Here is a 17,393-nt window from a genome sequence, read left to right as displayed (position 1 = left end):
ATCAACTTGTATACTACACTATAGTTGCTTTTCCTTCTTTGTTTTGTTGGGTGGGTTGGGGGTCAATCTGATTAAAATAAGATCTTTGATCCGCTCCGTTAGTGTAGCAACATAACAATAACGGAGCGGATCAAAAATCTTATTTTAATCAGATTGGGTTGGGTGTTTTGTATTTGTTTGTTTGGTTCTTTTTTTTATCATTATTATTTTCCCCCACTATTACTGACATTGGCTCTCGAGACTCTACGATCACTATAATATTTCGTATTTTTTAAAAGAAACATTATAAGAATTTTATGTTTGGGAGTTATCACCCTTCCTTTGTTTCTCTTCAATAAGCGCAAGTTTCCCTCGTTCTGCATGTATGCCATCACACATCATTAATATACTCTATTATCGTCATTCATAATTCTATCATCGCTTCTCTGCATGCATTAAAATTGTTCACTTTCATTATACCGTCTTTAAAAGTAATGTATTGCAATAAGATAGAGAGAGATAATTGTGAAAGTATTGTAAGATAGGAAGAAAGATAAATGTGAAAGTATTAGATAAAGATAACTGAATGCATTGTAAGATAGAGAGAAGTACTGTAAGATAGAGAGAAAGTATTGTAAGATAGAGAGAAAGATAATTGAATGTATTGTAAGATAGAGAGAAAGTATTGTAAGATAGAGAGAAAGTATTATAAGATAAAAAGAAGGTATTAACTGAATGTATTGTAAGATAGAGAGAGGTATTTTAAGATAGAGAGAAAGTATTATAAGATAGAAAGAAGGTATTGTAAAATAGAGAGAAAGATAACTGAAAAATTGAGAGAAAGATAACTGAATGTATTGTAAGATACAGAGAGGTATTGTAAGATAGAGAGAAAGTATTGTAAGATGGAGAGAGAAAAAACAACTGTAAATGTATTGTAAGATAGAAAGAAAGACAATTGTGAAAGTATTGTAAGATAGAAAGAAAGATAAATGTGAAAGTATTAGATAAAGATAACTGAATGCATTGTAAGATAGAGAGAAGTATTGTAAGATAGAGAGAAAGTATTATAAGATAGAGCGAAAGTATTGTAAGATAGAGAGAGGTATTGTAAGATAAAGAGAAAGTATTGTAAGATAGAGAGAAAGTATTGTAAGATAAAGAAAGTATTGTAAGATAGAGAAAAAGATAACTGTGAAATTATTGTAAGATAGAAACTGAAAGTATTGTACGATAGAGAGAAAGTATTGTAAGATAAATTTGAAAGTATTGTAAGATGTAGAGAAAGATAACTATGAATGTATTGTAAGATAGAAAGAAAGATAATTGAAAGTTTTGAAAGAAAAAGAGAAAGTATTGTAAGATGTAGAGAAATATAACTATGAAAGTATTGTAAGATAGAAAGAAAGACAACTGGAAGTATTGTAAGATAGAAAGGTAACTGTGAAAGTATTTTAAGAGAGAGAGATAACTATGAAAATATTTTAAGATAGGGAGAGAACTGTGAAAGTATTTTAAGATAGGGAGAGAACTGTGAAAGTATTGTAAGATAGAGAGAAAAACAATTGTGAAAGTATTGTAAGATTCAAACCCGGATCCCCATAGGATAGTATTGATAAGAACAACTGTGAAAGTATTAGGACTGACGGTAATTGAGATGAATTTCAAAATATAGATTGCTCCCTTGCTACACAGCTTAAATTTAAAGTTCATCATCCAGCGATGTTTTCTGTTTTCTATTAACTAACGGGATAATCTCTGTATCGACCGCCACTTGGTTTAACGCAAATCCCAAACCCCGATTGATTTTTTTTTAAATACACAAAGCATTATTGATATGTAACCAAGAGCGAACGCCAATCAGAAGTGCAGTTTTTACCTGAGTGACAAACGGGCATTACAATAAGTAAAGTATGCACCGCTAATTCCTTTACAATCTTTAAAAGCCTATTTCATTATTAAATGATTACGAGTGTAGGGGGTGAAACTTCACTTTAAAATGGCTGTGCTTTAAAGGATTTCACAGAAACTTGGTGCTTGTGCAAGTGTGGATTTGATTTACCAGTGCTGGGTGGGAACGTCTTTTTATGTGACTTCAGGGATGGAAGTAAGCGGTCAGACAGTGTTATTAGTGTCCATTTTACTTCTGGGATGTGTCAGTCACGGTAAGATACCCCCCCAACCCCCACCCCTCCTCAATGTAAAACCATAACACCGCAATGCTAAATTTAATTACTTTCGTTATATTTGGTGTATTGATTTCTAATAAAGCATTCATTTAGATTAAATATGGCGGGGAAACCTTATAGAAACAAGTTTAATTGAATTCAATATAAAATTTTCCCTATCGTAAAGAATTTTAAGGCAATGTATTCACAAACTTTGAGACTTTCAAACACGACCCCAGTTAATCTGTCAATAATAATAACTTGTGTATACCTGTACGGGTGTTAACGATTTTATTGATGTTGTTTTTTCAGCCTCGGCGATAGACTGTTGGGTATGTAACTCAGACAGTGATTCCACGAATTGTGGGGAATCCATCAACGAGATCGGGCTACAGGACGCGAAAAGCACCGCCTCTAACTGTGCGGCATGTGGCAAATATTTCAAAAGTCTAGGAACAGGTAGCAGATTTTAGGATTCTCGTTGACAATCGTAATTGTTCAGTGTGCTTATTCAATGCTTAATAGATGATCGTTATGGTTTACTGCAAGGGTACACAACTTGGGGGAGGGGGGACATCACGCTACTTAAAATTTACATGATATTTGTAATTTACAAAAAGTGTTATCTGTAATTTGTAATTTACAACAAGACATTTGATATTTGTAATTCACAACAAGATATTAGTAATTTACAATATGGTATTTGTAAATTACAGCAAGATATCAGTAATTTACAATATGCATATGGTATTTGTAATTTATAAAATGTCTAACATTTAAAAAAAAAAATCAAAGTCACTGCTACACATTTAATCAATACCAAAAAGTAAGCTTAATAGTGTTGCATAGAAAGCGTGCCAATAAATATTAATTAGATACGGTCATACTTGACCAGACCTACTGAAATATGTCGATTCTTTTTACAAATGCGTCACGTTACATTAAACCAAAACTAATAATTGTGTTTCCAGTAACATCCAAAATAAAAATCGGGTAGATCAGTTAAAAATTAATCATATTTTCCTCAAACTTTGCACAATCGTCTTGCAGGTTTATTAACACATTGAACATTAAGGGCTATATTTTTCAGCATTAATTAAATTTTATAATATGCTTTAATATCGTTTACCTCTGCAGTAAATATGCGAGTCTCTGACAAGTCTATAAGAAACAATGTTTTTTATTCGATAATTTCTTGAGTAATTCGGTCGGTCGGGTTATAGGAAACACAACTTTTTTTTAAAGATTGTGTGCCTTAAATACTGTCTCGCTGTCAGACCTGAACTGGTACAAACATAGACGTATTTACATAATCTGACAAAAAGAAAGCACCCTATTACTGAACGACAGCTGTTCACTAGAACACAACAGGAGGGGATTATCAAATATTTGAAACCTTATTACGTTTTGTAGATATACAGTACCTCGGCTGTCTTATAATTTCTAAGCGAGTTGAAAAACGGTGTCTGTTAAAGTGATTAAAGCCACAATCTGAATTTTCTCTGTCGTAAATTCCTGTCACTATAAATTAGGCCTGTACATAACGAATTTGAACTTCTCTATCATTTTGGTAAAGATAATCTCATTAATTAATATATGAAACTTCTATATGTAACTTTGAATGTGAAAAGTTCATATATACATTGTATACACGTACTGTGATATACTTGGATGTTTTTACTTGTCTGGTGTTAATTAATGACAGACAAAGTATCGGAACATGTAGTAGAGTTTCAACATTTACATATATACTAATAAGTATTTTTACTATAGCCAGGGTAAACAATTAACTTTTTAATTTAATTTTATTGTATTTATTTATTTTTTGCCTATAAGTTTTGATCTACTCGTGTGATAGCCCGTCCTCCCCCCGTGGATTGTAAAATAAGTATAAACCTTTGTCTTTTTAGTCATCTATTTTTCATTAAAATACCTTTTTTTTAATCACAAAGGGACAGCCTGTTTTATTTTTAAATCAATACCTAAGAGTAAACACGTTTTAAATACTCAATTGGAAGACCGTAATGGTTATGAAAAATTCAGCACTCAGAAATGAGTCGATGGAATTTATATCAAGCATAGTTAATCTGAGACTAAACTTTGGAAATTTAAGCAAGGGAAAAGCTGATTTTTTTTTTTTTTTGATTTTTTTTTAATATATATTTTTACACAATATTGTGAAATTGAGATTGACCAATAGCTATTATTGAATTTGTGCAGGGGTCTTTTCATTTCTTTTTTCCCTTCAGTTTTTTCGTACGTGGAGCGGTCCTGCTTATCGTCAGAGTCCGATACTTGTGATAACAAAATAGGATACGGATATTGCAGCTGTTCCACAACGTACTGCAACGGACAGGGGCGGATCTCGGTATTCACACCTTTGATGCTGTTAACTGTTGTCGCTGTGCTCGCAAAATATCTATAGGATCATTCGAGTGATGGGCGTGGAATCAGTATTACCTAAGCATGAAATTTCTACTTTCACTTCGTCAGCGTCTGAGGAGGCAGGCTGAGGACATCTTGTTATATCTCCATATTTATTATATAATATGAAAAAAAAATTTCTTAGAACTTGTTGTTTTATAAAATTTTAGATTCTCTTTAGTACAAAATTTATCCCAAGTTAGTTGTCAAATTCGCTGTTTTTAAAAGTTACACGTTACGCCCACATGCACGTTATGTGCCTGTGGTCACGCCATCATTGAACAGACAGTCTCATTCTGAGATGCATGCAATCGGTGCTGTGATTTAATGTTATTTAGTGTTCCATATCTTTAGAAAATGTTACATAATCGAGTATTAAAGTTGAGAATTATCATTTTGTTATCGAATTTGTAAGATGTGTTTTTTGTTAAAAACATTGAACATTTCTGTGATGTAAATTGTATATACATGACATTGTATTATTTGAAATAAAACATTTATTTTCAAAATGCAACCTTTACGTGGAATTCAGAAAATTAACAACGTCGATTTTAATGGGCTACATGGCGAAATACCTCCGAGGTCAAATAACCTTTATGGAAAATAACAAAGGAATGTCCAAACGTCAACACTATATTGCCTTTTCACAAAATCTCGTGGTCACATCATGATAACGTAACGTCATGTGCCGGAGTCTGAACCAGCCGCTCGCTAAAATAGCCTAGTGGATAGGGACTTAATCCCTGGTCACACTGTCACGAGTGGTCCCACGAGTTTAGGCGAGTTATATAACTCGCCACAACTCCTCAGGTGCCGTGTAGGACACTGTCAGGAAGCTTTCATGTTAATTTCAGCTTCTCTGGCCCAGTGGTTCTTGAGAAGATTTTTAAATTACCCTATTTTTGCGATTGTCTCTCCTTTGAAGGGGGGCATGATCCTTCATTTGAAGAAACTTGAATCCCCTTCACCCAAGGGTGCTTTGTGCCAAGTTTGATTGAAATTCGCCCAGTGGTTTTGGAGAAGAAGATGAAAATGTGAAAAGTTTACGACGACGAGTCACGACAGACTTTTGATATTATGCCATCTGTGATTGAAGTTTTCGATTTCTGGCAATGAATTCCTCTGTTAAACGAGATCGGTGTACTGGGGCATTATCGTCTTGGAAAAGGTAACTTCTGTATGGAAAGTGACGCACAATAACTGGCCAAAGGTTTGTATCTAAAATATCAATGCATTTTGCTGAATTTATATTCCCTTCAACTCGACATAATGTTCCAACTCCATTAAAACACAAGCATCCCCAAACAATAATGCTGAACTTTCGGGCATTTTGTCGCGGTACTAAATCGGGTCTCTGACAGTGTACAAGCCAATGAGCGTAGTATATAGTTCCTTTCCCAAGCGCCGGGCATTAGAGGTGAAGGACACGAGTGTTTCACAAATGAGTGAAATGACCTTAAAAACGGAGGTCAAATGTCACGATAGGAGTTGGCATGATTAAGAACTCTCCTGACACTATGCAAACATTCTAGAATGGGAGGTAACGAACGATCGGGCGCTAAACACGACACAATAAAAACATGTGTACATTATAAAATTTGAAACACTACACCGAGACTGGGAAACCATTGTGTACACACAGGTCACGTGCTACCCACATCAACTTGATGACGCGACCTCTAATTATAGAATGCTGGGAAACTATATAAACTACGTTTCATCGGCAGTTTTTTGTGAATGTTATAATGAATCTATAAAAATTATTGAATATTGAACAATATACTGCATTGTCTACCTTACATGTAGCTACAAGTGAGAGCAAGGAACGACAACTCTGTGTAGAGATTGGAACAGGGGCACGTCACGAATTGACCCTCTCGTATCAACACTAGTCTGGTCCCCCAGACTAGTATCAACACTTCGCACAAGTTACGTCCCTTGTCCGCCATCTCCCGGATAAAAATCGTATTTCCCTACGTTGGCCTTTGTAATTTTCCTATCTGTAGCTTGGGCATCTGCCCAGATAGCAAGCTAACATTGGGCCAACGTTGGGCCAACGTAATCAGTTACATTGGGCCAATGTTGGCAAATGACGTTGGCCCAATGTAATTTTGCTCATCGGCCCAATGTTGGCCCAATGTAATGCAAGTTTTCTCATGACATTGGCCCAACATTGAATCAACGTTGGCCCAATGTGTGTGACATTGGGCCATCGTTGGCCCAACGTCATCAGTAGCCCTGTGTTGTGTGCCTTTTTCGTATATTAGCCCAACATTGAATCAACATTGACCCAGTGTGTGTGATATTGGGCCATCATTGGCCCAACATCATACACAGGTTGGCTTAATGTTGTGTGCATTTTCTAATGATATTGGCCAATCACTGAAATAAAATTGGCCCAATGTTTGCCGAACATCATATACACATTTGGTTATTTGTTTTGTTTTTTCATTTAAGCAATAAAATATTGTATTCAAATTTTAGAAACGATTCCAATTTGCAGATGAAGTAACTAATCTCATAATCCTCCTTCAATTACAATATAAGGTTGACCACTGTTAGAGCTCAGTAGAAAATCTATCCATTTTTTTAAAATCTCCACCAGAGACATAAGGATTGTTCAACTTCTACACATTATCAAAACAAAATAAAAGACATCTAATGAATTTAATTTGTGTTAACAACTGGTCAAATGAAAATATGATTAAAACAATAAATGCATTCCAGTGTAAACAAGTTAACTTTGTCTCTTTGTCTGATACATGTGCATACACTTTAATTCTTCCACAATTATGAATCACTGTCCTCTGTTGCATTCTGGGAGCTTTGGTTTCTCTCTTCGTCTTTTTTTCTTTCCTCTCTTTCTTTTCGACCTCCTTCACGGTCACATGCGTACCGGAACCACTCTTTGATAACATTGTTTATCTCATTGTGTGTTGCGTCTGCACATAATCGGTTTGCTCGAGCAGCTCCTTTCAATAAAAGTCAAATAATTACCCTAAATTTCTCTCTACTTAAAAAAGAGAAGCTGTAATCTTAAAAAAAGGTGTAAGCAAAAATTATTTTTAAAACTGCAGGACTGTACAATGACCCCTGATCTAGGTAAAAAGTATTAACCTGTGGCTCTGCTTTGAAATCTGAAATATTTAACTGATTTGAGATAGATATACATATATAATGTTCTTACATTTCCGTATACGTATGCCAGGACGTATTACTTTAATCTGAATTCACAATAAAAACGATTCCCCGGAATAAGTTTTCCTTTTTCAGTTGCCTTGTTTCACGTTATTCCTCAGTAAAACTCCGAGATTAGAATGCTGGACGCGTAAAATAGATACAGGATTGACCATCCCAACATATCAGATATCAAGATTACCATGGAAACTGGCCAGTCTCAAGCTGTGAAAAACTCTGTCCTAATTGCTTGGTCAGTAAATGTGCTCTTATCTTAGAATCTGCTTCCTAAATCCAACACTTTAGAGCATTTATGTAATCTTTGCATGTGTTAAACCTTTCTCTTTTGAGTTCATTCTTTTGATATGCAAGGTTAATTTTCATCCCTGCACAAATGATAATTGAATGTATGTTAATTTTTTAATATGTTTTCTAAAATGTATGCATATATTTTACAAAAATTATAAATATTTCAAATCAATTATACATTCTATACGTAGCTTATTTTAATTAACTCATCATCCTCTTCTTCAAAACATGCGAGTCATGCGCATTTGTGTGTGCGTGTGTCATAAATATAGATATCAAAATCTATTTTTTAGTCGAATTTCATCACAATCTTACAATGTTGGGCCAATGTTGTATTCCCAACTAACCTCGGTACCAGTATGAAAGTGATAAGTTGACATTGGCCCAATGTTGGGCCAGCATTGTGTTGACAACATACTCCGGCAATTAATTAGTCACAATATTACAACGTTGGCCCAATGTTGTATTCCCGACTAACCCCGGAATCAGAGTATGAACGTGACGTGTTGACATTGGTCCGATGTTGGGCCAACGTTGTTTAGCCAATGCCAACCATCGGCCAACGGTCCAACCATTAGCCAACGTTGGGCCAACGTTGTCATGCTATCTGGGTGTTATGTTTCCATCAATTGCAGTCTACTACAATAATGTCCCAGATTGGGGCAACCCATTAACTTGTATGAAAACTTGGTAATTGGCTAAAATTCAAAGTAATAACATCTTACATTTGGTAAGGTAAAGAAGGAAAACTTGGTTTTTCACCGATTGACCTTTGGCTGACCCCGCAAAGGGACGTAACTCGCGGCGAAGTGTTGATACGTGTACATTAGACGATGTCCAATTTTAATAAGACAAAAATTTCGTGATGAGCCCCTGTGATTGGAACTGTAGCTCTCTGAAAAAAATATTGTGACGAAACAGAGCTACAGATCCCTCTCTTATAATCAAAGTACTTAAAGTACTCGTGGGAGTTGAACATTGTGGAAATTCAGTTAGAAAAGATAGTACTGGAAGGGTAGGGGGATAAATGACTGAATATTATCATGATTTTAGATACAAATCAACTGTTGTTGTTTTTCAAAGTGTTACAACAGCAAACATGGATAATGGAAGGCCCATGGGCCACAACGCTCCTCGAGTAACTGAAGTCGTGTTGTTGTTTTCTAGAATTTCACCCCTTTATATTCTCATGAAAAATGTGACCACATATTATGGCCCAAACATTCAAATCAATATGGTTATCAATGCCTTGCAGTTGTGAAGAAGTTTTTCCCCTGTATATATACATTCAAGTTTAATCCTAGTTATAGCTAATTCTAAGGATTCATTACTTGAAAAGGTAGTCCAATATGCTAAACTGTCACCTGAGTATACTACAGTCCTGTAGAGGATCAATGGAATGGTAAATAATCGTATAATAACTCAAAATAAATGAAATGCAAAAAAATTAAAAATTGTCGGGCATCGGAAATGCGCAAGCCGAGTTGCGCAAGGAATGGGCATAGAGGGAACCGGCAGAAAAGTTTTCAAGAATTATCAAGCAGGGAGCAAAATTTTGCGTACATAAATTTCAGCCGACTTAAATCCTTTGTGACCTTGACCTTTAACCCTTGACCAAAATCAATAGGCTTCTTTGTCTCATCAAGGGCGATAATCCATCTAAGTTTAATTGAGATCCTATAATTTGTTAAAAAATTATAGTGCAGAAAACAAAATTTTCTCCAAATTTCAGTCTATTTATAGCCACTGTGACTTTGACCTTGTGACCCCGGAATCGATAGGCTTCTTGTCTTACTTAATCGATCTAAGTTTGATTGAGATCCTATAATTCGTTCAAGAGCTATGGTGCGGAAAACAAAATTTTCTCCAAATTTCAGTCTATTTATAGCCAGTGACCTTGACCTTTGACCTAGTGACCCCAGAATCGATAGGCTTCCTCATCTTACTGAGGGTGACAATCCATCTAAGTTTGAATGAGATCCTATAATTTGCTCAAGAGCTATGGTGCGGAAATGAAATGTTGATGCGTGCCCGCCCAAAGGCACTTCATCAGATCATAAGCCGAGTTCGACTTCATAGCAACTCCGCTAAAAATGAAACACTAGTCAAATAATGTTATTTATTGCCAAGGTATTTGGGATATTATACTGTGGCTCAAACAGGGGGTGAATGAACCTGACAGTATGGAAAGCATATAGTGGAATCAGACTTGTGATGCTGGAAATCTATAGTGATTAATAAACTATACATGTACAAGATCCATAACTATTTTTTTTTTCAGTTTGTGAGGGAGAATCCTCATGTCTCTTTCATCTGTAGACAAATAAACAATGTATTTTGACCAGAGCAATTTCCAATCCTTTTTGCAGCATAAATTCAACATTGTGGCAACTGGGTTAAACTTTGATAGTGAAGTAATACATGGCAGCACCTTATCCCATGCTCTTAAAATTTCTGTTTGACACACACTCATGACATCCACTCAAACATTACAGAGTGCAGCAAAATCCCATTGTAATAGGGGATTCAAAATGGATAACTGGTACAAAATATGGTACATACTATTCAAAAAGGATAATGAATTTGACATATTGATGTCTTGGAAAAGGAAATTCTGACATCGGGGCTCTAAGCGTTTTCAAACATTGTCATTTGATAAAAGTGTTCTACATTTTTAAAAATAGAGATTAATATGTCTTTACATACATATGTGAGAAAGTTTCCATTATTCCTAGCCGAGACATACCATGTATGCGCAAAAAATTCATAAACAAATATCACACTACTCACGTAGAAAATGTGGACCTTACCGTCATCAAGCGCAGCGAAACACGCCATTTCGAGATTATAGTCGACGAAAGCTCGGTAACAGTAATGAATAAGGTACACTCATTTTGTATCTATTTTGTGACTTTCTTTATTAAAAGGAACAGTTCTCTAATGTGTAACGTGCAATTACTACGTAATTCAATAACTTGAAGCATGAAGAAGTTTCACTTTGCCACCGGATATAAGAAATTTTATTTCGTATTCCGATCCCAATCGAAAGTTGTTGACTGGGAATGACGTGTTTTAATTCAATCTACATGTAACATCAAGCATTTTTTATATCACATTAAAAAAAACCAAATATATACACATACACAATGTTGTAGAGTTATTTCTTGTAAATTTTCTGAGGTTTCGCACCATATTCGATATTTCGCGCCACGGTGTCAATAGGCCTTGTGTGCAGTTGTCGTTCGTTTCCCTATCAATGTTTATAGGTGACGCTGCGCTACAAACGACAATTTTCAACCTTTTCTTTTATTTTTTTATGTATATCAGTATCAATTTGATCGAAATCTTGTATTCAAATTGATTTGAATACAATATCATTGCATTTATTTACATGTCAATTATCAAAATTAGATTAATTCAGAAAAGTTACATGGATTATTTAATGGCGGATGTTTATAAAAGTTTATGTTGATTTACCTAGGAGTAAATCAGCTGACACAGGACCCTCGCTGACGACCACTATACAAATCAATACAAATTACTGCGCAGAAAAGTGCGTGATGACCCAGGGAGATTGAACATAGTTCAACTCCCAAAAAACATTCGACTGACTTTTATTTAAAGGAACTGGGATGGTATATTATTTAAAATATTTAGCTAAAATATTTGTAGGGATATTAGTTCACATTTAGACATTATTGTGCAAGTATGGAAATGAACCGGGATTCGAATTTACTGGCTACCTAATATGGCTACGTCAACAGACGAAATCATCACAAGCTGCGAGTTTTCGGGTCGTATGCAGTATGAGGCTATATATTTGAAGGTATGTTTGGACACAAGTATAGTGGGAAAATATCTTAAGAATACAACGATATCAGGCCTCAACCGTGCGCAACGTTTTGTGCGCCGTAAATCGAAGGTTTTTATAAGGCTCCCTGTTCCCTCATAATATTTTACAGTTCTGCAGCTATGTCTACCTTGGCCTACCTAGTTATAGGATCTAGTACTGAATGGCGTCACGTCAGTGTCGTCACACTTTTCCCAAGAGAGCATCTTCGCTAGCCAAAGCTTCAGGGAGCAGATCCGCAGAGTGGACTGAAAACCCTTGGTTAGCCGCATCGTCACAAATCCCGGGTTATCGTTTCATTCTATTTCAACCTGTGGCTTGCGACGATGGGTTAGCCGCAAAGATACATGTATACAGCATCGACAAATGACGTCATGTTTACACTGAAAAATCCCGATCTCGACTTTAAAGCCATGCTGTTGTGATCTTTAAAATATCCTTTTCCCAATTTCTATTCCTATGAAAATTTTCAAAGGGTTCCGATGCAACCACAGGCACCTGAAGTGTGGATAGCTTGTATAGATCTTAGGTACATACCCCCCCCCCTTTCTAAAAAGAAATTATTTTCATACAGAAACAATTATGTCAGTATTTCCCCACCGATCACCCTCATACGTCGTTCTAAGATGTACATATTAGTATCTCACAAGTGATCATCTCAAAAGCTTACAGAAGGTAGTTCAACTGACTATTCAGAACGACGTATGAGGGTGATCGGTGGGGAAACAACACAATTTGGAAAATTATTGGTTCTGTATAAAATAATTTCTTTTTAGAAAGGGTGGGGGGGGGTATGCACATTTATAAGATCTATACAAGCTATCCACACTTCAGGTGCCTGTGGACGCAACTGAACATGAATTCACATATTCTCTTATATATAGTGGATAGGCTTAGTCTGACATAGCCTAGAAATAACCTGCCTGTTAATGTAGGTAAATCCAGGCAATTATTTGCGACGAACCGTAAATCTACCGTCACCGGTTCATGAGTTTAAATACGTTTTCGATATATAATCAAAACATGAAGATTTGTGAAGAGAAGTGGAGGTAGGCTATGCCTGTCCACTTCTCTCAGTAAAGAGAATAGAATTCACACATGACTAACCCGGCATGACCTTCCTGTTCTGGGAGGCCAAGGTCACATAGACTATGGAATGAAATGAAAGTTCTTGTTGTAAGTTTTTATATACATATAATTAAGAAAAAGTACATGTACATGTAGGTCAAACTTCAAGGTCACAAGGTCAAACACTGTGGTGTCACAAGGTCATGTCATAAAAGAATTTAATCTAAATACGAAATATGACAGCACTTACTTACATTTATAGTTCAGGAGATATCCAATACAGTACCTGGGTCATCACTAAATTTTATTTTTTCAATATAATGAGTCAGAAAAATGGCGGCCAACAGTGATGGACCAAGCATTTCGGCTCGTGATCAAGTTCTTGCACAGCCTTCTAAAAGGAAGACTTTTGGCCATGAAATTGGTGCACCTTGTCCTCCTAGTGATGGTTTACTGACAGATTTGTTAAATTGTGAAAATTCGATGGATACTGATGACTTTGCGGCGCTGTTTACATCGAATAGCGTGAGTACTCCTAACGAGTTTCAACCTAGCTTGTTTAGCCACACAGTATCTCAAGAGACGGAAAATACGTCAGTGTTAGAAGCATTAGCAGGCAATGAACGTCGTATTATTCCAAATCAAACTAAAATCGACAATATAAATAGTCAGCTATACAATTTACCCAAAGAAATTTACACAAACAAATTGCTTGACCTATGTTCAGATGATGAAAGTATGATTTGTTGGTATCGAGATGTATTATGTTCACGCGCCAAAACACATTCAGATTGTCCTACTGGTAAATTGCTCAACAGAAAAACTACAAAAAGCAGTTCGAGCACAGCAAGATATGCTAAAGATTGTTACATATTATATATGTTTACACAAGGAGAAAAATCTTGTATAAATGAAATATTTGATAAAAGCAAAGGGTTATCATGTGGCACTGACATGTCCAAAATCAATGCAGTGGAAATAAAAACAACAATAAATTCTCTCATACAACGAGTAGCCAATTTAGAGAATGTTATACACTCCCGAGATAAGTCTATTGAATCCCTGACCTCTGACCTTGAGTCACTCCAATCAGAATACAAACAGCTTCGTACTGAACATGACCGCCTCCAAGAAGAATCCGTTTCAAGATTCACCAAATATGACTCTTTCCAAAAACTCACCTCTGACAATTTCAAACGTGTGGATACAGATCATATGGATTATCAATCGTATAAAGCTAAAACAAGCGACGAATTAAAGAGGCTCTCAAAAGTACTATGAATTTCCAAAAACAAATAAGTGTGTTCAGTCCATGCAAATCATACGCCAGCACGGTCAACGAACGCAAATCTGAGGGTGATAGTGATAGTACAACTGAGGGACGTAGTAACCTCTCACAGCTGGATAAGTCTTCTTTGTCACATACTCAATCATTACGCTCAACATCATCAACACCATCATCACAACCCTGCTCTTTTACATCGTCAGACTCAATCCAAAATATCACGACAGAAAAGATGCGAGACCAGCATGCAAACAACCATACGCCGCGTGACAATCTGCATTTCTCTCCATCTCACTCAAGTGGGAAGTCCACGTCGTGCACCTCTAACTGTACTCTTATTGGTAACGGTTTTACCCCGCCGCGGTTCAATGACTCCCAGGCAAGTCAATTAAAGACTTTGCGCTTCGATAGCCAGAAAAACGTAGACAAAGGCAAACAAATAATAAGTGGATCTTCAGGGCCGTCGAATTACAGAGCGGTCGATTACAATGGAAAATCATGCGTTATTACGCTAAGTGACAAACGTAACTCGGAAGCACCTCCTACGCATGAAGATGACATTTTTATTGGTGTTACATATCAAAAGTCAGCCAGATACTACTTATCGGGCATAGGTAAAGGATCGTCAAGAGCAGGCATTGCAAACTTTATCGAACACAAAGGTGTAAAACTAACCCACTTAATGTTATTTAAGCCGAAATTTAATCGATCCCTCATGACTGCGAAAGTAAACGTCCCACCAGAGTTCGCGAAAACCGTGGAATCTCCCGACTTTTGGCCCGAAGGTGTTCGGTGCAGGAGATGGATGAACAATAGAGAATGGGAACTAAAGTGTGCAACGCAACGCACACACGAGGACTGGGACAATGAAGCTGACTATGACTACCAAGATAAATGATGTACAAGTACAAATGTTACACACATTAGTTATCTAGTAGACTTTTTTCTTGTATATTATGTACTTATTAAGCAATATTCTATTATATATTATGGTTGTTCTGATGACATGGAATGTACGTGGTATTATCTCATCTACAATGTGCTTGTCAACCGTTTTAGACAAAGAAAATTGTGACATTATGGTAGTAACAGAACATAAGTTAAAAGAAAGCACGAAAAATTACCTTGACAGTATTCATAGAAATTATGCCTGCTTTGTCAAAATTGATGATGATAGCACATTGTATTGTAACTCAGGGTTTACTGGAAAATGCGGTGTTGCTATTATGTACAAGAAATCGCTGATGTTTTCTGTTAAAGAAATTAGTTGTTATAACACAAACCGAATTGTAGGTATGCAACTTGATGATCATAATGGCAACCATTATTACATTCTTGGTGTTTATTTGCCATCTGAGAACAATATTGATACATATAAACAAGAGCTTGATATTCTTGAAAATCTGTACAGCTACTATTCCAACTATGGTAAGGTTATCATTGCAGGTGATCTCAACGGCAGCTTGATTGATACATGTAACACAAACCCTATCAAAGCTCTTTTATTATCAGACTTTGTCTCAAGATGTAATTTATGCATCCAAAACAGAGACTTTGTTATTGAGGGTGAACATTTTTCCTTCATCCAAAAGAGAACTACTCTCGATTACATTTTGTTTGAAAAGCATGTTCTTAAATGGATAAAAAGTTACAGAATTCTTGAAGAAGGGTCTATTTCCATTACATCAGACCATTTACCAGTCAAAGCGACTTTTAATTTCGAAATTCGAAGACACTCTTTAAGAAATTCTCAATCAAAATTACCCGCATGGCATAAGGCTACCCCTGAATCTGTTGTAGAATATAGAAATCTTGTTCAGGACAACTTGCGACACTTATTTAATACTATACTCAAAGACGACAAAGACATTGATGATTTCGCTAATGAACTCTCGTTAATACTGTTATCTTGTGCTGAATCGTCTATTCCATTCTCGTCGTATAATCCCTATACACGCCCAGATTGGACAAAATCTGTCAAACATCTGCACACGATAGAGCGAACCAAGCGAAGAATCTGGATTTCTGAGGGAAGACCTCGAGGTATGCAGTTCTCTTCCTATCGTGAATATAAGCGAGCAAAGCGTCAATTTCGTAATGCTCTTGACACAGAACACGAGAATTATATGCGCAAGGTATATAGTGATATCGATCAAGCTGCTGAAGTTGATGTTCGGCTGTTCTGGAAGTTGACTAAACGCAGGAGGCCTAGATCATCACGAGTATATCCTGAGATCTGCGATGAAGATGGAGTGATTCACACGGATCCACATGGTGTAGCGGAAACATTTGCTACATTTTACAAGAAACTTTACACTCCACTGGATGAAGATAATTTTGACAACGAATTTCAAATGAAAATCGAGGAGAAGTTCCAACATTTAAAAAACGAAAGTGAGCTAGACTTCGGTTATATACCAGGAGGCAAGATCACATTAAAAGAAACAATCACCGCTATCGACACCTTAAAACTACGAAAAGCACCTGGAGATGACTTGTTGACAAATGAACACATAATACATGGTGGTAAACTACTTATCTCCTGTCTTCTAAAGTTATTTAACGCAATTGTAAATTGTGGTCATGTCCCCGTCTACTGGAAACGCGGTCTGATAGTTCCGTTATATAAGGGTGGCAATAAACCTAAAGATTCCTGTAACAGTTACAGACCTGTAGCCTTATTGCCTTGCCTTTTTAAGCTTTTTGAAAAAGTTATCTACAATCGTATTACTAAGTATGTTTTACACAAGAAAGATTTTCCCAACACTCAACAGCAAGGGTTCCAGAAAGAATTAGGTTGTCTGACTGCATCGTTCAATTTACATGAAACAATTTTTCATAATTTGGAACAAGGTAGTAATGTTTACGTGGGTTTTCTTGATATTAGCAAAGCGTTTGACACGGTATGGAGGCCTGGTCTTATGTTTAAGATATACGAACTTGGCATCAGGGGTAAATTATGGTCACTTATTAACCAATGTCACCAAAATACAGTGAGTTCAATTATTGTAAACCAAACCCAATCAGATTGGTTTCCTGTTAACCAAGGTGTTAGACAGGGCGGTGTGCTTTCTACCTTTTTGTACCTTGTTTTTATTAATGATCTTATTCATGAATTACAGTCGGGTAGTCT

The sequence above is a fragment of the Ostrea edulis genome, chromosome 10, assembly GCF_947568905.1.
Source record: "Ostrea edulis chromosome 10, xbOstEdul1.1, whole genome shotgun sequence".
NCBI lineage: Eukaryota > Metazoa > Mollusca > Bivalvia > Ostreida > Ostreidae > Ostrea > Ostrea edulis.
The sequence above is the reverse complement of the archived record's forward strand: the minus strand, read 5'-3'. Positions refer to the sequence as shown.